The sequence below is a fragment of the Muscardinus avellanarius genome (genome assembly GCF_963383645.1).
Source record: "Muscardinus avellanarius genome assembly, chromosome: 2".
NCBI classification, from domain to species: Eukaryota; Metazoa; Chordata; class Mammalia; order Rodentia; family Gliridae; genus Muscardinus; species Muscardinus avellanarius.
Window position 1 is genome coordinate 200,382,954 of NC_137787.1, and position 21,951 is coordinate 200,404,904.

Sequence of the window (21,951 nt, forward strand, 5' to 3'; positions counted from 1 at the left end):
TTTTTGTTGTCTTTCTCTAAAGCAGGCTCAACACTAGACAAGCATTCTGCTCCAGAGCTCCACATCGGGCTCCCGTTATCTTTAGAATCATCATTTCCTTTATCTGAAACATGATAAAATGTACCCTGGATTCTGTTGCTTCTTATCAGTAAAATGTGTTATTAATAATGAGCCATGAACATCTTTGGTGAAAGTTAATCACAGCGGCTGTGACCTCGCGCTCATCAACCTCATGTCGCGCTCCTTGCCGCAGCAGCCGAGCAGGTTTGTGACGGACACTGGTGCACCGGGGACGCGTTCGCCCGGTGCACATATCATCAGAGAGGAACGAGAAGCCCCGCCCCGCGCATAGTGTACCCGAGGGCAGAGGAAGCATTAGAAAGGCTTCAGATTTTTTTTCTTTTTCTTTTTTTTTTTTTTTTTTTTGGTGGTACTGGGGTTCCTGGAAACCCTTCTACCTCTGGGCTACACTCCCAACCTATTTTTGTATATTTTCATTTGGAAACAGGGTCTCCTAAGCCAGCGCGCGCGGCTGGCTTCGAACCTGCACGATCCTCCTGTCTCTGCCTCCCAAGCACGGGGATAACAAGCATGCGCCACCACGCCCGGCAAAATGCTTCAGAATTTCGTTTTTCACCTTTCCCCCTTTGACGGACATACACACACGTGCCCCCGCCACGCTCTGGATGTACAGGCCGCATTCTTTCATAGTGAAATATTACACGTCTTTGATTCCAAACATTGCTAATGAGAAGGTCATTACCTCAGTGCCTTGATGCACTCTGAAAAGGCTTTGTGAATTATTTACTGCCCTAGAGACACAGAAGGGGAAGCCACTGTCTCTCTGAGAGCCACACACCCTTCTCTGCCCATCAGGATTGACATCCAAACCAACCAACCAGAGAACAGGAATTTTCAGAGCTCAGAGCACAGAACAAATTTGAGAGGAAAAGCAACCCTTCTGTGGGCTCAGGACAGTGGGCTCAGCTTGCCCCGCCCAGGTAGAAGGGCCTCCACACCACCATTGCCACCAAGAATGGTGACAATAACCGGGCGGACCCCATCAAGTCCAAAGCTCTGGGAATGTCCTCCCTCTCGGGGTTCCATGAAAGCAGAAATGTTGGTTCATGCCCAGGATGCTGACAGTAGCGACTATTTCTTGTTAGGAAGCCTCACACAGACTCCTGAAGGCTGCCGAAGAACAGGGGCTAGAGGAACCCACGGTTCTACTATTCTTAGGAATCAAAAGCCCTGGCTGCAGAAGGCCCCCATATGCCCACCTCCTGATGGAATATTAGGACAGTCCAGCGTTAAAGCATTTCCCCTCCCTATAGGAGGGGCTTGTTGTCAAAGACCTTTGTTTCCCTTTATTAATTTCTGGTTCATACTTAGTGAAGAATTGCAGGGTTTCTATAAAGACCAGACCACAGCGGTTACCAAGCATTGTGTGTCTTCTAATGCTGCTCTGAATGCAGAGGCCTCTCTGGCTTGTCCCATACCACTGGGCCTACACGTGGAGACGCTCGTGCTCGGTTTCGGCGTGGGGGTCTCGGCTGGTCCTTTAGGGCCATTCTGTGCAAGAGACTGCATGTCCGTCCTTCTTAGCAGGCTTCCATCACACTCCTGCAATGAGAAAGAGAAAACTAATAGAGTATCTTTGCAAAGTTTAAATGCTCTTTCCACTTTCATTTAGACAATATGGCAGAAATGGCTAAACTGAGCAGTCCTCTGCACGCCTCCCTGGTGGGGGGTATTCTGAACTTGCCATCTATGTGGGCACATGGGCGGCTACCCCAGAGGTGGGAAATGGGGTCTTCTGATGTATTTCCCCTTCCCTCCTTCTCTCCTTTCTGTACTAGGAATTGAACACAGGAGTGTGTTCATACCCCCAGCTCAGCCTTTGTGTTGAAACAGGGTCTGAATTGCTAAGGGTCTAATTACTGAGGCTGGCCTTGAAGCTGTGACCCTCCTGCCTCAGCCTCCCAAGTGCACGCCACTGTGTCTGGCTATTTTCTTCATCTTCAAACCATAGGGAACTACCCCTGTCCCCAGTATTCCAAGGGCAAAGATCCTCCAGACGTCTTGTGGACTATCATGGCATCAGGGGAGACATTAAGTAGATTTATTTTTAGCAACAGTTTTAGGCACTTTCAACTTTTCCTAAGAAGTGGGCCAACTAGAGGCGTTGAGCAGCCCGCAGCTCTCAGCCCTCTGGCATCCCAGCCCAGCTAGCTCACTGTGGTGTAGACAACCGGCTTATTCACATCGCCAGTGTCTGACTCATATGAGAAGCACAAAGCGGCCTTCTAAAGGCCATATCTCCCCACCGACTAGAAAGATCAAAACGCCCTGCCCCTCGCCTCTCTGTGTCCAGTCTGGAGGCTCAAGTTCTAGAACTGAAGCAGAAATAGACCTCCTGGTAACCCGGCGCAACCCGCACCGAGGGCCTCCCTCCCCACCCTGGGCGCCCAAGACCCCAGAACAAAAGGCTGTGTGTCCCCAACCCATTAGGATGGATGTGCCTAAAGGTTTAGAACCAGAAAGAAAGAAGAAAAGACCTGCAATGGGGTGGAAACATCTTTGGCCTAATACGTTCCTGGTTCCATTGCCAGTGCCACTGTTTTCTATTAAGTTGTTGTCTTTAGAAAACACCCTGACTGCTCTTCAGACTTCAGATCTGTTTTACATAAAGAAGCAGACAGCCAGATGAGTCCTATGTTTGGTCTTTATAATAAAAATTAAAGTCCTGGCATATTTCAGCTCTGTCTGGGAATGGCTTTTCTAAGAAGATGCACCTTACCTGGTAATTATGGCCTCCTAAGAGTCTTGTCAGGATAATAGAGAAATTGCAGGAGACCGTAACATGGGCCTGCTCCACGTCTGTCTGAGATTTGGCCAAAGGAATGGCATAGGACTGGAAGGACACTGATCAATGGTGCGAGGCCGAGGCACACACTGGATCCTGTGGGCTCTGAGGAGGAAATCCTCTTCTGTGCTTGTTGCTTCTAAGTGTACTTGGGTCCGGCCTGGAGAAAGGCGGTTCTGAGGCTGGGCAGGAGAGTACAGGAGCCCCAGGTGCACACATCTCGAAGAGGGCCTCGTGTCCCCAAGCCAGGCCCTGCAGCTGAGAAGGAAGTCGCCCAGAAGATTCAGCCCCTGCACCAGGAAGCGGCCCTCCGCACTTAACACTCAAGTCCTACAAGCGTTTTTATTTCCCTACACAGAACGAGAGGTGGTCTAGCACATCGCAGCCCTCTCCCCAACTGCAGCTCGAGGGAGAGCGGAAGAATATGCTTGAGACGGATGAATTTCTGTGTGTTCTTAGCTCTGAGGAATGACATTTTTAAAGATTTAAAATAGAATAGCTGTATATCTGTCTGGAATGAAATTCATACAGAATTCAGTTGGCTAAAAGTAAAGCATAGTATCACAAAATATACTTTAAATTTTTAACTCAAAAGCTCTTCTTCTTCAAAGAAAGGAACTTTTTGTGGTACAGGGGCATTCTACCTCTGAGCTCCACCTCAGCCCTATTTTTTTTTTATTCTTTATTTTGAAATAGGGTCTCGCTGATTTTCAAAAGGCCTAAGTAACTGAGGCTGTCTGTGAACTGCACAGTCCTCCTGTCTCAGCCTCCCAAATGCTGGGATTGTAAGTGTGCGCCACCACACTTGCACAGTCCTCCTGCCTCAGCCTCCCAAATGCTGGGATTGTAAGTGTGGGATTGTAAGTGTGGGAATGTAAGTGTGGGATTGTAAGTGTGGGATTGTAAGTGTGCGCCACCACACTCAGCTCGCAGCTCTTTTTTTTTTTTTTTTTTTGGTGGGGGTACTGTAGCCTAACATTGAGTTCCCATTAAAAGTTCAAAGCTATCAGACTCATTTTACAGTTTTCCTTGAGAGAGAAAGAGGGAGGAGAGAGAGAGAGGAAAGAAAGAAAGAAAGAAAGAAAGAAAGAAAGAAAGAAAGAAAGAAAGAAAGAAAGAAAGAAAGAAAGACAGTCAAGAGTATTGGGCTGGGGTTGTGGCTCAGTAGAGCTCTTGCCTAGCGTGTGTGAGGCCTTGGCTTCCATCCCCAGCATCAGGAGGGGAGGGGAGAGGTGAGGGGGAGAAGGACGGAGAGGGAAGAAAAGGGAAGGGAGGACCCCACCCAGGGCAGACACGCACGAGTGGGAAAGGGCTGGCTGGGACCTTAGGGTGTCTTCTCTGTCCCCTTAGCAGTTTCACATCTCTCAGAAATGGTTTCTCCTCCAGCCAGTGTTTTTCTCAGCAGGCTTTCTGCACTGTGAAGAGGGAAAGCCAGATGCCAGGGAAGTGGCAGGCCTGCTCATCCTCCAGTGCTGTGCGCAGGAGGGGCTGGCCAGGTCTTACCGTAGGAGGCCAGTGTTTCCAAAGCCCTCCCAGGAACACGCCGCCAACCCCCACAGCTGTAGAGTCTCCGCGCCATACTTAGGTTTAACAGTCGTTTTTAGCACTCCACCCTGACGTCCTGCCCAGCGGCTCCCTGGGCCACCTTCCTCCTAAGATGGACAGATGGAGGTCTTCAGAGTTCAGCCTCCCTCTGCCTGCAGCCCGGCCAGTGTGGGGTGATTGGAACAGTTTCCCCCTCGCTTTGGAAGTTACCTTTCAAAGATCCTTTCCTGGGTTCACATCAGTCTCTTTTTATAAGCATATAAAGCATATAAGCCTTCACACTGGCTCATAGCAATGCATTTCTACCAAAATACCCTTTTATCTTTTTTTCTCTCTCTCTCTTTTCCTTATTGCTTTTAGTAAGTTGGAGTGTGTGTTATCCCCCCACTGTAAGTCTTCTGTTATGCACCTAAGTTGTGAGCCTTGGTCCAGGTTTTATTTCGACTCCTGTTAAACTGTTGCAAGATGTATGTGAAGTCTCTGACGTGGAAATGGGGACATGAGGGTGCTCTTTGCCCTTGGGTGTGCTCCCTCTCCCTGAGGGTGCCCTTTGCCCTTGGGTGTGCTCCCTCTCCCTGAGGGTGCCCTTTGACCTTGGGTGTGCTCCCTCTCCCTGAGGGTGCTGGGTGTGCTCCCTCTCCCTGAGGGTGCCCTTTGCCCTTGGGTGTGCTCCCTCTCCCTGAGGGTGCCCTTTGCCCTTGGGTGTGCTCCCTCTCCCTGAGTGTGCCCTTTGCCCTTGGGTGTGCTCCCTCTCCCTGAGGGTGCCCTTTGCCCTTGGGTGTGCTCCCTCTCCCTGAGTGTGCCCTTTGACCTTGGGTGTGCTCCCAATCCCTGAGGGTGCCCTTTGCCCTTGGGTGTGCTCCCTCTCCCTGAGGGTGCCCTTTGCCCTTGGGTGTGCTCCCAATCCCTGAGGGTGCCCTTTGCCCTTGGGTGTGCTCCCAATCCCTGAGGGTGCCCTTTGCCCTTGGGTGTGCTCCCTCTCCCTGAGGGTGCCTTTTGCCCTTGGGTGTGCTCTCTCTCCCTGAGGGTGCTCTTTGCCCTTGGGTGTGCTCCCTCTCCCTGAGGGTGCCTTTTGCCCTTGGGTGTGCTCCCAATCCCTGAGGGTGCCCTTTGCCCTTGGGTGTGCTCCCTCTCCCTGAGGGTGCCCTTTGCCCTTGGGTGTGCTCCCTCTCCCTGAGGGTGCCCTTTGCCCTTGGGTGTGCTCCCAATCCCTGAGGGTGCCCTTTGCCCTTGGGTGTGCTCCCAATCCCTGAGGGTGCCCTTTGCCCTTGGGTGTGCTCCCTCTTCCTGAGGGTGCCCTTTGCCCTTGGGTGTGCTCCCTCTCCCTGAGGGTGCCCTTTGCCCTTGGGTGTGCTCCCTCTCCCTGAGGGTGCCCTTTGCCCTTGGGTGTGCTCCCTCTTCCTGAGGGTGCCCTTTGCCCTTGGGTGTGCTCCCAATCCTTGAGGGTGCCCTTTGCCCTTGGGTGTGCTCCCAATCCCTGAGGGTGCCCTTTGCCCTTGGGTATGCTCCCTCTTCCTGAGGGTGCTCTTTGCCCTTGGGTGTGCTCCCTCTCCCTGAGGGTGCTCTTTGCCCTTGGGTGTGCTCCCTCTCCCTGAGGGTGCCCTTTGCCCTTGGGTGTGCTCCCAATCCTTGAGGGTGCCCTTTGCCCTTGGGTGTGCTCCCAATCCCTGAGGGTGCCCTTTGCCCTTGGGTGTGCTCCCTCTTCCTGAGGGTGCTCTTTGCCCTTGGGTGTGCTCCCTCTCCCTGCTCTCTCCCTCCTCTCTCTAGACTGAGTCTGATCTAATTCAAACACAGACATTCCATGAAGATGGCTCTGAACCAAGAAGGAGATTTCTAAATGTTAATTGCTGCTGGTATTTTTAGGATTTTATTTTGAGGGTACACTAATGAAAAGGGATAGCCAGCCATCTGCAGACCCTAACGTAGAATAGTCAGAGTTAGGACACCAACAAAAGAAACTTTGTGGGTGAAAATGAACTCCCTCATTCCAGAAGATTAGAAAGACTTCTTTGGTAAGAGAAAATAAAGTTTAGCAAAAAGACTGCCCTTCAAAAATGTCAGTTATCTGGGAAGGAAGATGAGTCATGGAAATACCTCATGGCTGACAAGGACGAGTGGAGTTAGTCCTTTGAGACTGGCAGTTACAGGGGACAGGGGCGCGGGAACCGCCACTGGCGGCCTGCACCCTTCCCTGGCAGCCGCCCAGTGTGGGAAGGGTCAGTTACAGAGGGTGGGGGCTCGGGACCCGCCACCGGCAGCCTGCGTCCTTCCCTGGAAGCCACCAGCATGAAAAGGGTCAGTTTTAGACTAAGATGGTTCCTCTAGAACTCAGATGAATCTGGCACAAAAAGTGAGCTCAGGATTTTGGAACGTACAGTGTGCCTGTGTGTATACATAGCCCTATCACATCTGTGTCTTTCAGTCCCATAACATATTTTAGACTTATCGAGTAGTTACATACTGTGTTTCCAGGGGAATCACAACTTACTATTATAGGATACCCTTTTAGTAGCTGGGTCTGGTGGTGTGTGCCTGTCATCCCAGTACTTGGGAGGCTGAGACAGGAGGATCACAGGTTAGTCACCAGCCTCAGCAACTTAGCAAGGCCCTCTGCAACTTAATGAGACCCTGTTTCAAAGTAGATTGGGGCTGGGGGTGTAGCTCAAAGGTAGAACGCCCCAAAGTTTAATCTTCAGTGGCACCAAAATAAAACAAAAACCTTTTATTAGTATGTAATTCTGGGTTTTTGTTATTTTTTGCATTTTTCTTAGAACTAAAACTGAAACCCAATGTGCATTTTTAATATCCGGAAGTGTTATTTGAATATACTGTTGCCCTTCAAGATTATTCAAGGTTTTCTGTCAAGCCTACATCAGGTGTTGGTCGTACTGTGAGTGCAGTGGGTAGCTGTGCCTGTGCTCCTGCAGGCAGGCTGCTCCTGTCCTAAAGGCCACAGTCATAGGTAGGGATGAGTCCCTATACCTCAGAAGCCTCTAGAAGTCAGCATGCTGGGGCTGGCTTCTCCACTTGTGGCCTGAGGCTGGCGGTACCCAAAGGCTCCCCTCCATCTCCCCATTGCAGCCCATCACCCCAGGGTCTCCACAGGCTTTGAGACACAGGAACCGCCAAGATGGGCAGGGACTTGGCCAGGCTGGAGAGAAAGCCCCGCAGTGCCCACCCTGCACTGCTCAGCCGCCTTCTCTAAGGAACCTGTCCCACTCTGGGGGCTCAGAGAGCTCTTGCTCCTGTTCACAGGAGCTTAAACTGTAAGGAAATGGGAACGATTGAGCATTTAGCAGAGGAGTGGAATGACAGCCTGCAGTTGACCTCAGGGGCCCCACACCCAGGCCCCGGCCCTCGCCCGAGGTGCTTCCCTTCAAAGTGGGGCCATAGGCCCTCGCAGGGATGGGCAGTACACAAAGAGACTTTCCTTAAGTCTTTCCTAAGGCATTTTGTTTAAAATAATAATTTTCTGTCTCTGAAAACCAAGCCAGAGCGTCTCTCAGCCATGTGACTCGTGAGCCTTCTCAGTCTTCGAGCTGTCTGGCGGAAGGGGCAGGGGGTGTGAAACAGGAAACGCCACCCCAAGCCAGGTGTACTGATGCGGGCTGCAATCCCAGTATACGGGGCTGAGACAGAAGGACCACAGGCCAGGCCAGCCTCAGCAGCTCAGCGAGGCGCTCCGCATTCTCCCAAATGAAAATAGAACAGGGCTGGAGATGCAGCTTGGAGGTAGAACGCCTCTGGGCTTCAATCTCTAGTACCAGATATATATACATATATGTGTGTGTATGTATATATGCTATATATTTATATCAGTCATGTATCTTATAATCAGATATATACATATATATATATAATCATCCTAGCTTCATTTCTTTGCGGTTTATCCCAAGGCATTCTTTTAAGCAAAGCAATCGGTATATGCTATTATTTTAAATTTAAAGGGATTTTACTATTTGTATACTGCTACAGTTATTTTTAACACAGTTGCTTCCAAAAGCCAAACAAGCTTTTTATGTCTCTAAATATCTTTTTTTCTCTTGCCTAAAGAGATAACCTGAAAAGACAGGAAATGTCGATTTTAACCGTAGATGTTGACACCCTGATAGTTTTCTACGGTGCCTTGGATTTCTTTTGGATCTTGTCTGTGGCCACTGCAGTAAAGCATATATTATTTTTAAACCTTCATATGAAATAGTCATTAGTATCTTGTTCCATTTCTTTAATAGCAGGTGTTTCCTGTGCCTTCTTGGCAGGCCCTGTTGTTTGTCTTTTGTTTGTGAGTCTGAATTTCCCATTGTCTGCACATGTACGGTGCATGTCATGGAAGGCTGTTGTTCTGGCCCACGGGATTTTATTTCCAAAACTCAATTTAAATTCTGTGCATGTGGCCACTGTTTCTTCATCACCATATGCTTTAGTGGCCAGAGGTTTGTTTTCATGCACGTACCAGTTCTCAGAGATGGGATGTCCGTTACCTGGTCTTCACAATTCAAAAAGAAGCACGATGATGTAATTGTAAGTTTTTCCTACCCAGGCCGTTGTTCACTGGGCTGCCCGTTCCACTTTAAACACTGCGCCTGTGACTCGGAGTGCTCACTCTGCCTTCACTCTGTAGGCCTCAGGACTCCTACAGAGTGCTCACTCTGCCTTGACTCTGTAGGCCTCAGGACTCCTACACGCTACTCAGTCGCCGCAGCGTGGTGGGCCAGAGCCTCTCACAGGTGGACGAGTGTCCGCAAGCGTCGGCCCTCGTCATCGGCAGACCCGATGCGCAGTTGGGCCTGTGGTAGCTAGCACATCTCCAAGAGCCTATTTAGCTTGCCTCCATAGACTATCTATTCGAGAGGGCTTGGGGGATACAGTGTTTGACCGCACTTATTCAAGAGTCAGAGCACCGCATGCAGTGGTCTTCCCAAGGATCAGCTGATGGTCAGCTTGAAGCTCTGTGCTGAGCCGTAGGAGCACCTCGGATGTGCAGCAGAGGCGGCCTGCTCTTCACCTTCTGTGTGGCTTGGTTACACCAGAGGGTGCTTCCTGGGAGTCGCAGGGCTGTGCTCACAGATATGTGGCTGCACACATGCAATCTGAGTATCTAAGTCTCAGAGCTCGGGGACTTCAGGAACCCTAGGCGTCCCTGCAGTAGGCTGTGTCTAACTCTGCCCGGCGCTGTGTGAGAGCCCATCACACCTCGACCCCTCTCTCTGTCGCCAGGTCGGCTCCTTCCGTCTGCTCTGTGCATGCTGTCGGGGCCCCGTGCCTGGCTGACATACATACCAGCTTCACTTTCACCGTCTTGTGTTCCCGGCTCCTCAGAGAGCCCCGAGCATGGCTGTGTGCCTGTAGCATCCCTCAGAGCCCTGGGAAGCCCACAGATTGTCCAGCTAAGCGCTTTCAGCCCAAGTGAAGTTCTCTTGATAAGTTCACCGCAGTAGTGCTGAGTTTAGTTGGAGCATTTGTTAGGACTTCCCGGAAGGAGTGCATGGTGTCCAGCAGGTCAAGGCGGGCCGGGGAGAGGCCAGGGTCCCCTGGCAGCTCTCCTCGGCAGATGCCGCTGAGTCCTTTGCGTTCACTAACTACCGGTCCTTACAGCAGCTCTGTGAGCTTGTCTCCATTTTACATGGAGGAAATTGAATCAAAGACAGTGACATAAGCCACCCAAAATCACCTTGGGGACTTGACCCAAAAGCAGAACGGAGACCTGGAGCCAGCTCTCTTCTTTAAACTGTGGGTACAATACTGCATGCTTGACCTTCAGTTGTTCCAAATTGTCCTTGCGTTCCCAACTCCTTTCTCAATATCGACATGGAATTTTTTTTTTTCTGGTAGTGAAGTCAGGGCCTCGTGCTCGCCAGGCAAGCCCTCCCACCCAGCCACACCCCCAGCCCAGCCCTGCATGGACTGTTTCTTCCCCTAAACAAAGTCACTAAGCCAGAGGAGAAAAAAATATATATAAGGCTGTGGTTTTGTGAGTGGAGTAGCCGTCGTTTCCCATCTGTTAGTATTTATCCTTCCTCCTTTGGAAGCTGCTCTGTGCCGGGAACTGGCAAATGAGTCTGGCTTCTTGTTCCCTCCCCTCTGCACACAGGGACCCTCCTATTGGCAAACCAGGAGGCCTCTCCAAAGAAGGCAAACATGCTCCTGATTCCCCTCGACGCCAAGCGCCACTCCCCTCTCGCCACCCCGCCAGCCCTGTGCCCACTGCCCAGGTTCCTACCCTTGTCCCCGTTACTCCACCCCGGTTGCACAAAACAAGCAGCTCTCTGCCCTCTGCAGAAGCATTCCTGAGCTCAAGAGCGCCCGGAGCACACTGGGAGGTTCTCCAGGCCCATGCTCTGAGCCAGGGGTGGGCTGGCTCGTGCGGCCAATCTCTCTCCTCAGTCTGAAAAACCATTCTTATATCCTGCGGTGCCCAGGCCTCCCTTCCTGGAGCTCTTTTACTTTAGTGGCTGCGGACTCACTGAGGCCAGAGGGAGGACAGCCTCCAGCAGGAGGAATGTGCATGAGACACTGCGTGGGGCCGGCCCTAAAACAGCATCGTAGTGACGGGTTGAGGGCAGCGTGCAGGCAGGCGTCTTGCTGGGAGTCCGTTCCAGCCGCACCACTTGGGTCCCCGGCCCTAGCCGAGCCACACCTGCCCCTTCCCTGTCTCTTCCTGCGTGAAGCAGAGCGGCTCCCTGCCCGCGGGGCCCTGATGAGGCGGTGGCCTTGGTATCAGCTCGGGGTCTGGTGCACTGACCGCGGCAGGCGATGGGCCTCGTCCTGGGTTGTACTTGCCCTGGCACTCCCCTGTGGACTTTCTCATAAGCACACGAGCTGTCAATCAGGGGGCTCTGGGTTCATGAGCGAGCACCCACAATGGAGGCTACCTTTGAAGTTGTATAAATGAGATGTTGGGTCCCAAGGTCTTTTTGAAACTTTGGGGTTTTTTCAGTACTGGCGATGGAACCCAGGGATATTGGACCTCTGAGCTACACACCCAGACCTATTTGTTGTTATTTTATTATTGAAACAGGGTCTCACTGAGTTGCAAAGGGCCTCACTAAGTAGCTAAAGCGGTCTGCAAACTGTAAACGTCCTGTCTCAGCCTCCCAAATGCTGGGATTACAAGCTTGTGCCACCACGCCCGGCTTCTTTTTGAAACTTTAACAGAGAAAAACATCATGGTTATGTTACATCTTTTTATAGGGAAGGTTTATATACATTTTTATTAAATTTTCATCTTTGGGCTTCTTTAAAAGCAGTTCTTTAGCCCTTAAGTTGACCTAGGTATGTAAGACTGTTGGAGTGTACCCTGCTTTTGGTAATTTATCCATCATTTTGCTGAGCAATCACTGGTGGTATCACATTGTTTATTTTGGCTGAAGAAAAATCTTGCTAAAGAAAAACAGATTTTTTCACCCACTAACTTAGATTTTTGTTTCGTTTTGTTGTTTTGTATTTTGTTTTATTTTGTTGGTTTTTTGTTTTGTTTTGTTTTGTTTTTGATACTGGAGATTTAACCGAGGGCCTTCTACCTCCTAACTGTACCCCCAGCCCTTTTTTTATTATGAAACAGAGTCATGCTGCTAAATTGCTGAGTCTGGCCTCAAACCTTGATCCTCTTGTCTCAGTCTCCCAAGTACCGTAATCTCAGGTGCACCTCCACACCCAGACGGCTTAGGGTTTCTGGTAAGAGAGCTTCCTACAAGAGTGACAGCAGATGTGACCCCTGGAGTCCTCTCCGTCACCTCTGAGCAGTTCCAGAAGTGGGCACTGTGAGCAAAGGCCCCGTCTCCGCCCCTTCACTGGTGTCAGCAGATCGATGGTCTGGAGCTCTCTGTGTGAAGCTGAGAGCCCTGTTTTGACAGCTTCGACTGGACCGCTGCCTCTTGATGTTCCCTGAGCTCCGCCTCCTTAAGCACACTTAAATCGCACCGCCTGGGTTCGGATTCTTGTCATATGGATTGCGGGTCATGAAACATGTTCCAGATGGTTCGACCTAAGATTCTTCTGCTTTACGATGGTCCTGAAGCGACGGCACACTGTGTAGAAACCGTGTTTCAAATTTTGGCTTTTGCTCTTCCCCGGGCCGCGTCTGTGGTCGCACCCTCTGCCTGCCGGGCGGGTGGGCTCAGTGCCCAGTCAGCCCTGAGGTCCCAGGGAGACAGCAGGTGCTCCGCAGAGTAAAGCCCTGGAGGGCGCCACGCGGCCGTCGACCCCGGCCTTGCGTTCTGTCGCTTTGCCCTGCTGTGGGCTGATGTACGTGTTCTGCGCGCATCGTAGATGGCCAGGCTAAGCCAGGAGAGTTGGGAGAGCGGATGCTCAGGTGCATGGTATGCATTTTCACCCTGTGGGGAGGTTGTCAAAAGCATGTATAGCAAACAGCTGCTGGCCCGGCTCATCCCCGCTGTCATTCTCTTTCCTCCTGAGGTCACAGGCTCCCCCAGCAGGCCCACCGGGGTCTCACTCCTGTCTTTAATTTATCTTTATTATAAACCTGTGATTCCTCTTAGATTATAGAGGGTCTTAACTCTCATGAGGGTAAGAATCAGGAATGTGCTCTTCACATAGCTTGCCAATAAAAGGAAATGCAGGCAAGACATGAGGAAGACTCATCAAAAACAGATATGGAGTAAATTCAGAGAGTTTTAGATCTAGGAAGAACCTGGCACAATAGTAAATCTTGTTCACAATTGGGGAAACAGGCCCATTGTGGTTGTGGCCTAGGGATTTATCCACAGTCTTGTGTGAAGGAACTGGACGCTTCTGGGTGACCCTCCCCAGGAGATTCCCCAGCACAGAGAAAATATGAAATTATAATCCAATCAGAAGGCCTTTTAAGATTGATTGAATTGAAATAGTTAGGAAAATTTATTACTAACTGAAGTGAATCAACTCCAAGAAACAGAATAAGTAAAATTTGCTTTGCAAGGGAATAACTGAAGCGAATTCCATGTATGTGAAAATGCATGATAAAACCTGCCCCAAGGGGCACTTCCTGGATGCAGCATTCCCTACAGACAGTATCTGAGTGACATTCAGAAGCAAAAACTCTTGGAATGCCTGGGGGAGATGTTTCCAACCAGATCTAGACCGTTGTCCCTCGCGAGTAACACAAGCCCCAGGTGTGCTTCCTCGTCCCATACCATGCTGAGAGGCCCGTCCCCCAGGATCACAGTGGCACGCAGCGGGTCAACCCTCAGCAGACAAAACCATGAAGGAAAGCCACTCCAGAGCAGACAGGACGGACCCAGAGCAGACTCCCCACACGCCTCCAGGGGCGGTGCACCCGCAGCCCTTTTGTGCTCATGTGGCTGGCACAACTCTTCAGAGTGAGCGGCCTTCCTATCCTCAGGGTCACCAGCCCAGTGTCAGTGCCCACAGTCACCGTGTGGTACTGAACGCTTCGTGTAAGGCATGATACGAGAGCCGCCCACCTAACTCCCATTGTCCCGGACTGTTGAAAGTTCCTTACTAGTTATCATTGTTAATCTCTTTTGTGCAGTTTGTAAATTAGAGTCTGGTGTGGGTACGTTACATGTACAGGAAAAGCCTTAGATTGGTACTGTCTGAGGTTTCAAGCATCCACTAGGGCCTTAGAGGGGACAGCTGTCTACCCATCCTGTGGGCACAATGGAGACTTCAGTGTTTGGTCTTAGTGGCTGCCACGGGGGCTTCACCAGGACAGCCCTACCCCTGGGCGTCATCCGCCCATCGTCAGCAACCCAGGACTGTACCCATGGCCCAGGGAGCCGAGGAGCTGCTCTCAGGACAGTCCCTGCACAGTCCCTCTGCTCCGTGTCATGGCTCTTTCTTGCATTCACTCAGGAAGCATTTGAGTTCCACTTCATGCCAGGCCCTGAGCCTCCAGTGGAGGAGCCAGGGGCGAGAGGAAGGGGGCTCGGCAGGGCCACAGACAGCAGCAGCTGCGGCCTCGGCCTCCTCGGGTGCCCCAGACGAGATCTGCAGGAGCCCCATTCATGTGCACTGTGGATTTTTCCAGAAAAGTTGATGCATTTAAAATAGTGCCTTCCTATGGAGAAGCAAAAGATCGTTAACCAGTCAGTCCAGAGCCACAGCTATCAGCGGTGCTGCAGGCCCACCACCAAGTGAGCGCTTGGACTGTGATTGTTCTCACACAGTAGGTATCAGTGGGCCTCTATAGGCTGGGCTTCTAGGACAAAGGCTCCCGGTAACCACCTCCTGCTGATCCGCCGGGGCTTTGCTTTGGTCCAGAGGTCAACCATGCGCCCGGAGGTCAACCATGCGCCATCCGGGTCCCCGCCTCGCTCCCAGAGATCAGATCTATCAGATAGATGAAGATTCAGGAGGGCAGGGACCCCTGAGTGCCGCCTGAGTGCCGCGCAGCACACGGCACACAGCCTCGCCTTGCTAATAATTACTGCTCTCCCTATCTGGGGATCTTATACTATCGTTTGGGCATTGTCTTTCTCAAGGCAGGGGGCGTGCTGTAATGCTGGAGCCTTAGTTCTTCCAACAGGGCAGATCTGGGCTAGGATCACAGCGTGGCTGTAGCTGACCTTCTCCTGCAGCCTTAAGTAGCACCGGCGCCGCCGTGTCCTGCTACTGGAATGCTATTCACCTAGGATCAGAAACAGAAGCGGGTTTGCTAGTCTGGGAAGATTTCCGTTCCTCAGATCAGACGTAGAGAAAACCACTTACATGCATCGCTAAGCCTCCCCGTCCCAGAGTCTTCAGAAAGGCTGGTCCTGGTGCTATAGCAAAGGAGGACCATTTCCTCACAACAGCTGCGCCACGCTTTAGCACCCTTGTTGGTAAACGAAGTGGAATCAATTATTTCCACAGCACATTTTAAAAGACTTAAAGGATAAAATGAGACTCGGCTTTTCATAGATCAGTGCGCGCCCGTCTCCCGCCCCCTCCCCAGAGACAGCGTGCGAGTCACAACTGCAGGCGAGTGGGAAGCGGGCAGGTGCCACACACTGCGGCGAGTCACCTCTTTCCTTAGATACTGCACAAATAACGCAGCCTGGATGCATGGTGACCCCACGCGTAACCTGTCGACAGAGAGCTATGCAGCGCAGCGTCGCAGTGCATGATGGCACCCGAGGAAACAAGACGGGAGAGTCTGAAATGCCGTGGGGACATCCTGCTGCGTCATTTTCTTAAATTCATCCTTGAAAAAGAGGAATTTTAGTAGAAAAAAAATCGACAACAAAAATCCCCCCTCTTTTGTACCCTCAGAACTCTGGCTACCTATCTCAGTGGGTGAGTAATTCATTTCACATGTGGTATTTTTTCAAGAAGGTCCACAATTGTTACATCACATTTTCCCTATTTAAAAGTCCAGTTTGGACAGCAGAAGCATGATCTGCTGATAGATGGAGAACCGTACTCTGCTCCATGGTGATGGGTTTCCATTGATAGCAACTTTAAAGAGGAAGGTTCAGAGCAGAGGTCAGGTGGCCGTTGTGTGGTGCACGGTAGATTTTGATGGATAAAATGTGGATGCAGAGCTCCACAGACAGTCTCCTCTAATCTCACCCGTAAGTTCTGGCAGAGGGTCCACTCATCTTGCGCTTGTAAACACCACTCACGATGCGTCACGTTTGACAAAAGAGACCATCCTGCAGGTACTGGAGGTTGAGCCCAGTGGCGTTCTGCCTCCAAGCTATACTCCCAGCTCTATTTAGTTTTTATTTTGAAGCAGGGTCTCACTGAGTTGCTGAACTCCAGCTTGTGGGGAGAGGGCTGTGGTCTTCGAGTCGGTGTTAGGTTGAGCCTTTCCCAGTGATGGCTGGTGGTTCCAGGACCGGTCCACAGACACAAAGAGGAGACGCCCTGTGCTCTCGCCCCTGGATTTGTTGACCAGTCGCACCACTTACATCACTCCTAGGGGATGGGAGGAGGCAGGAGGGAAAGCTGTTGTTTCTGAACTTGGAAGCTGGTACTTTGCCAGTGTTACTGTTGAAGAGTTACGGATTTGAGATTTAATCAATTTTGTTCTCCTTTGATAGAAGCTTGTGTGTTACAGGGTGATTTTGAGGCTCTGAGGGTACCTTTCTAAGTTTTATCAGGTCAACAGATATTTTTTCTTTGGGATTTTTAGATTGTACCAGGTTACATACATGTAAGAAACCAAGATGCTAATAGGGAGAAGCAATCAGTGATGGTTTTACCTTGGCACTTTTCTAGCTACAATTTCATTCAGTGCTGTGTGATGGCCGTGGTCTGGGAGGACGGAGGAAGGCTGGCCAGCCTGCCGAGAAGCCCCAGTCCCTCCCTCCCTGACCCAAATACTACCTGTGATCAAAAGGATGGCTTGTGCTTGCGGCCACTCTGTGTGAGAAGGAAAATTAAATAAAGCCATCCTGAAGGAAGCCAGATTGCCCTCTACACATGCAAATTAGGTAACAGTCCTGAATTGATTACAGAGGCGCACACAGAAGAAAGACCAGGAAAGTATTCTAGAAATAGCTACCACCTTGTCGGTTCATCTGTTCTTTATTACTTAAGAGAACTTTGTCACGTAATTAGAACGAGGGAGCGCCCACAGCACACTCTGGAGTCTTCCTCAGGTGCCCAGTGCAGTGAGCCCCAAGGAAGCTGTGTCTCTTCCACTTTAATCTCCTGCACAAGTATTAAAATCCATAAAAGACATATTATTGGGCCCAGGAACCTAACCTGGGCGCCTGCCTCGTAGAGTCCTCGGGTGATGAATGGGGCCCTCACTCCAGGGGCCACGGTCTGGCCACACAGGTCACATAGTCACAAATTTATGTGCTCACCCACCGTGGTGGCCTTCTCAGTCCGCGGCTTCTAGAAGGTGTCAGTTGAAAAGGCCCAAGGTTGGATTTCAATGGGAAAACTTGATCCAGAAGATTCCTAGGAGGTGCCAGCCCAACACCCACATGTAGCAGGTGTATTGCCATAACCAGTATTTTTAAAACACCTCTGTTTTAAAGATTTTTTAAGGTATTTTTAAAGAGGTATTTTTTGTGTGTGGTACTGGGGTTCCTGGAAGCCCTTCTACCTCCGGGCTATACTCCCAGACCTATTTTTACATTTTTATTTGGAAACAGGGTCTCCTAAGCCAGCGCACGCGGCTGGCTTCGAACCTGCGCAATCCTCCTGTCTCTGCCTCCCAAGCGCGGGGATTACAAGCGTGCACCACCACTCCCGGCTTAAAGAGGTATTTTTAAAAGCTCCCTTGTGGCAAAAACTTGAGCAGCCATAGGCTGGCATTCTGAGTCAGGCTGACACAAGACACCCTGCTCACCAGCAACTAGCACTTAGGTGTGGGAGAGCGTCTGAGATTTGGGGGACAGTACCCCATTGGGGAAGCCGAGCACCAGCCGCATTTGCCACCCGTGCCTGGCGTCCCAGCCTGAGCTGGAGGGAGCCTGTCTGGCCTCGGGTGGCACCAAACTGAACAGAAACAGAGGCCACTGCAGCCCAGACAGAGCCCTGCGCGCCTTTCTAAGTATAGATGGCTTCCGGGATTTCGGTTTGGGTTGTTCCAGATTCACGTCAGCCCTGAGACTCCGAGGCCAGCAGTGAGCCCAATAAGTAGCTGGCGACGTCAGGCCCTGGTGAAGGCAGCACCCAGGCTCCTCCCTCGGCCGCCTGCTCTGGGCCCGCAGCTCGCTGGCCCTGCCCGGCTTCATTCTGGACCGGCTCAAGGTGGCTGAGCGTATAAAAAAGCAAGGTTTTGGCGGAGCCCGCAGCACACTTGGTCCACCCGCTCTTACCTGCAGTCTGAATGTGCAACTCTGCATTTGTGTGTTAAGACCTCCTGCTGGCTGCATGACCAAAAATAGCCCTTTTGGTATCCCTAAGTGATTATTTTAAGAAAACTTAACAGTGTACAACCTTCACAACAAACACCAAAAATGGTCAAAGAGAACGCTAAGGGTCAGGATTCTATTGAATAGTTTGATTTGAAAAGGATTCCTAAGACGATACCTCGTCGGCCAAATATAAGCTGTAACTAGAATTTATACGCTCTCTGAAACCCTAGAACAGGGTTAATAGCAGCTGGGTCGCCACCGCACCATCCGGGCAGAGGGCGCATTTTGGGCGCTGCCTGCTGGCTCGCGCTTCCTGGCTTGGGAGCCAGGCGTGCCCCGGGGCTGAGACACTACTGGAAAAGGGAAGGTTTTAGGACTCCTGGCACCACTGCCTCCTCTGCCCCGAATCCAAGATTTATTTTTACTTACTGAATGAGAAGGAGAATGAGCCCTGGGCTCCATCACGCTCCCAGCTCCTGCCACATTTTGAGCACAGGGTGGGATGAATGCAGCTGGAAGGAATGTGCTTAAAGACGGGCAGTTTTAGCCATCAGAGAGCAGCGCTTCTTGACTTTAAATACAGTCCAGGGTGGCAGAGCTTCCCTGTGGTGAGTCAGCAAAAAGCACAGCACCCCTCAAACCCAAGGCCCGTTAGCTCACACGTCAGAGTCCCCCAGGACACTGCGCCCTCAAACCCAGGCCCGTTAGCTTGCAGTCCTACCAGGATGCTGCACAGACACGGCTTTAAACATCACCGAGGGCTCCAATGCCAGAGTGCCTGCATGACGGACTCTGTTGCCCAGACCTCAAAGGTCCAGTGGCCACCACATCCCGGAGGCCCCTCCCCCAGGACAGGTCCCCACGCGGTCCCTCGGGCCAGCTGCTCTGGCTGTGCCTCCTCTGGACTCTGGTGTCGCCTGCCCCCCACTCACCTCAGGGGCTCCGCTCCCTTGCCGGCCTCATCATGGCCCCCGGCCCCTCTGGTCCCTTCCACCTTGTGGGCTGCCCGTCCCACTCCAGCTGTGCGCGCTGGCTGCCAGCCCACCCTCTTCTGTGTCCCCAGTGAGTTCACAAGGTGTGGCACCTCCCCCAGCCCACTCAGAACGCTGGCCTCGCTCATGGCCAGGGGCCCAGCCCGAGGAGTCAGGGCAGAGGGGCAGCCATCTAAATGCCGCGGCCCTCAGCATGCGTGGCAGTCGCTGGCACACGCACACTCACAAGGACGTTGCCCACACACAGGTTGGAGGGAGCACACTCTTCCGGATTAAGCTGAAGCCGATAGCGATGAGCGACCGCGGCAAAGAGGCGCACGGCAGCCTTGGTGTGCCGCGCCTCCCCTGGAGCCCGCCCTGCCCGGGCTCCTCCCGAGCCGTTCCTCCTTCCGCTTTCCTGTTGTCCACCAGACCCCTGTCAGATCTGCCTGGAAGGGAGGGCAGACACCTGCTCCCCCCCCCCCCCGGCGCACCACCCCACCTGTGTGACATGAGACTCCCTAGAGCCAGACCAAGCCGGACCCCATCCTCCCGGGCCCAGGGCCGTTACCGCCTGGGGAGATGAGCCTTGTCTGCGCACAGCTGGGCAGCCTTTCTTATTATTGTGCTAGGTATTTTTTTGCCCTAAACATTTCTAAAGTTAAAAAAATATTAATTACCTTACCCTTTGTGTGACTCTTACTCTGCCATCTCAACTAAAAACACCTATTTTTAGTAAATATGTTTCAGTGAAATGTACTGTCATGTACACCATATACTTTTTTTTTTTGGTAGTACTGGGGTTCCTGGAAGCCCTTCTACCTCTGGGCTACACTCCCAGACCTATTTTATACTTTTTTATTTGGAAACAGGGTCTCTTAAAACAGCGAGGCTCCGAAACCAGCGCGATCCTCCTGTCTCCGCCTCCCAAGCGTGGGGATTACAAGCGTGCGCCACCACGCCCGGCGCCACCATATACTTTTTCAAGCCAGTTGGATTTTTTTAATTTCTAGATGACCTGGTGTGGGGTAATTTGAGACAATTGGAAGACGCTCTGCGTGGACTCTGGTTAGTTAGAAACAGGCAGACTGAGTGAGGACAGCGGGTGGGCTGCTCCTGGGCCAGAGAGTCAGTGTTCAGAAGACGCCCTCTCCTTGGGGTCCTCGCGGTGTCTGTTTAGGGCCCGGTGAGTGGGAGAGTTTGGAGAGACCCTCTTCCCTTGGGAAGCCTGTTGGGGACCCCAGGGAAGAGGGGGTCATCTCTGTTCCCACGATTCCCCAGTTGCTAGTGACCTGGCACAGAGAGCCTGGAAGTCCTGAAGGCAGAGCTGGAGGGACGCTGGACACTTCCATCCCGCACGGTGAGGGACAGAGCTGGTCCCGACCCGCCCTCATAGCCCAACCTCCGACCAAGTGTCACAGCTCTGCGGTGGGAACTCAGGTCTGCACTAGAGTTCACGTTTGCCCTGAGCGCGGCTCTCCACGGGGCTGGCAGGCTGCTCTTTGGGGACCGGAGTGCTTTCTCACGCCCTGTGACTCCATTGATGTTGATTCTCGGTGACACAGCCTCAGGATACTTTCACAGAGGAATCCTATACGCCGGGCTGTGTGGGCTGAGAAACCGCAGCGGCCTGCTGTGAACCGGAATGAGCGACCCCCGTGGTGTCAGGACTGCGGCCCGCCAGTCTCCATCCCCATGTTGTTCTCCGAGCTGGGAATCATTACCAAATTTGAACTGAACCCTTATGTTTTTTATTGAAGATTATTTTCTAAACAGATATACATCAAATAGAAGCTACTGCAGTTATGTCTGACAGTGGATTTTCAAACTGTTTATCCAGTAATTTGGATCACAAGTAAATTATGAATGTGGGTTAAGATAGGTAGGGTCAAGGCTTTGGGTCTGATACTTCCTCGTTCATGGAAAAAATGTGTTCGCTTTTAGTAGTGCTTGGGTTGGCGCTTGTGCTTTTTTTTTGTCTCAGCCTGGCTTTGGGAGAGTCTTGTTGGAAACTGTGCTTTCAGGGCACGGCGTGGGCTGAGGGGGCTTCTTCGCCCACTCCACGTGCCAAGTGCATGTCTTAAGATAATGGCTGGGGTATGGACAGAGCTGAGATCCCCCGAGCTCCACTGCAGGAGAGGACCTTGCATATCCAAAGCCTCTGCTTCCAGATCAGCACAGGGCGCCGCTGCGTGCCTGGCAGAAGCCCCAGCCCAGACTCTCCTGAGATGACCGCCACTAGCACCCTGTGATGTCCGCTGCTATCTTACCATTCCCAAAGCAAAGAATTCGATAATGTTCATGATCTTTGGGCTGAAGGGATTCCCAGAGCACTGACAACATATCCCTCTTCTGAGTCATGAAACATGCCTTTGAAGAAAGAAAGGAGTCCTGAAGGCTTAGATCTACCAGGCCTTTCTTTGAACATTAGCCCCATCATCGCCCAGTCCAGTGGCCTTGCGCAAGTCCTCGCCTCTGCGGGAACCAGCCTTTAAATCGGCTCAGCGGAGTCGTAATCTCTACTTCCTTGCTTGCTTACATGCTTACTTACTTATTACTTACTTACGGTATCGTTTTAGGAATTCCAGGGAGTGAAGGAACCGCTGGTATCCAGTAGTGCGCAATTGTTCCCTGGGTCTTCACTAACCGCGGCCCCGCCCACCTAGGAAAGATCCTTCCACCCACTTCCTGACCGCTGAGGGTGGCCCTCCCCAGCTGGCGGTGGACATCCCCTTGCTCTTACTTAGTAATTACCTTGAATTTCTTGCCCCCCCTTACACCTGCGTGTGGCTTGCACACCTGTAGACCTCTC

The 21,951-nt window shown here is 51.8% G+C and overlaps 1 protein-coding gene across 1 annotated transcript in view; it reads left to right on the plus strand.

Moving 5' to 3' along the window:
• Positions 1-21,951, plus strand: part of COL4A2 (collagen type IV alpha 2 chain) — a gene marked incomplete at both ends in the record, with an annotated part of 160,090 nt that overhangs the window by 50,433 nt on the left and 87,706 nt on the right. The window lies entirely within an intron of this gene.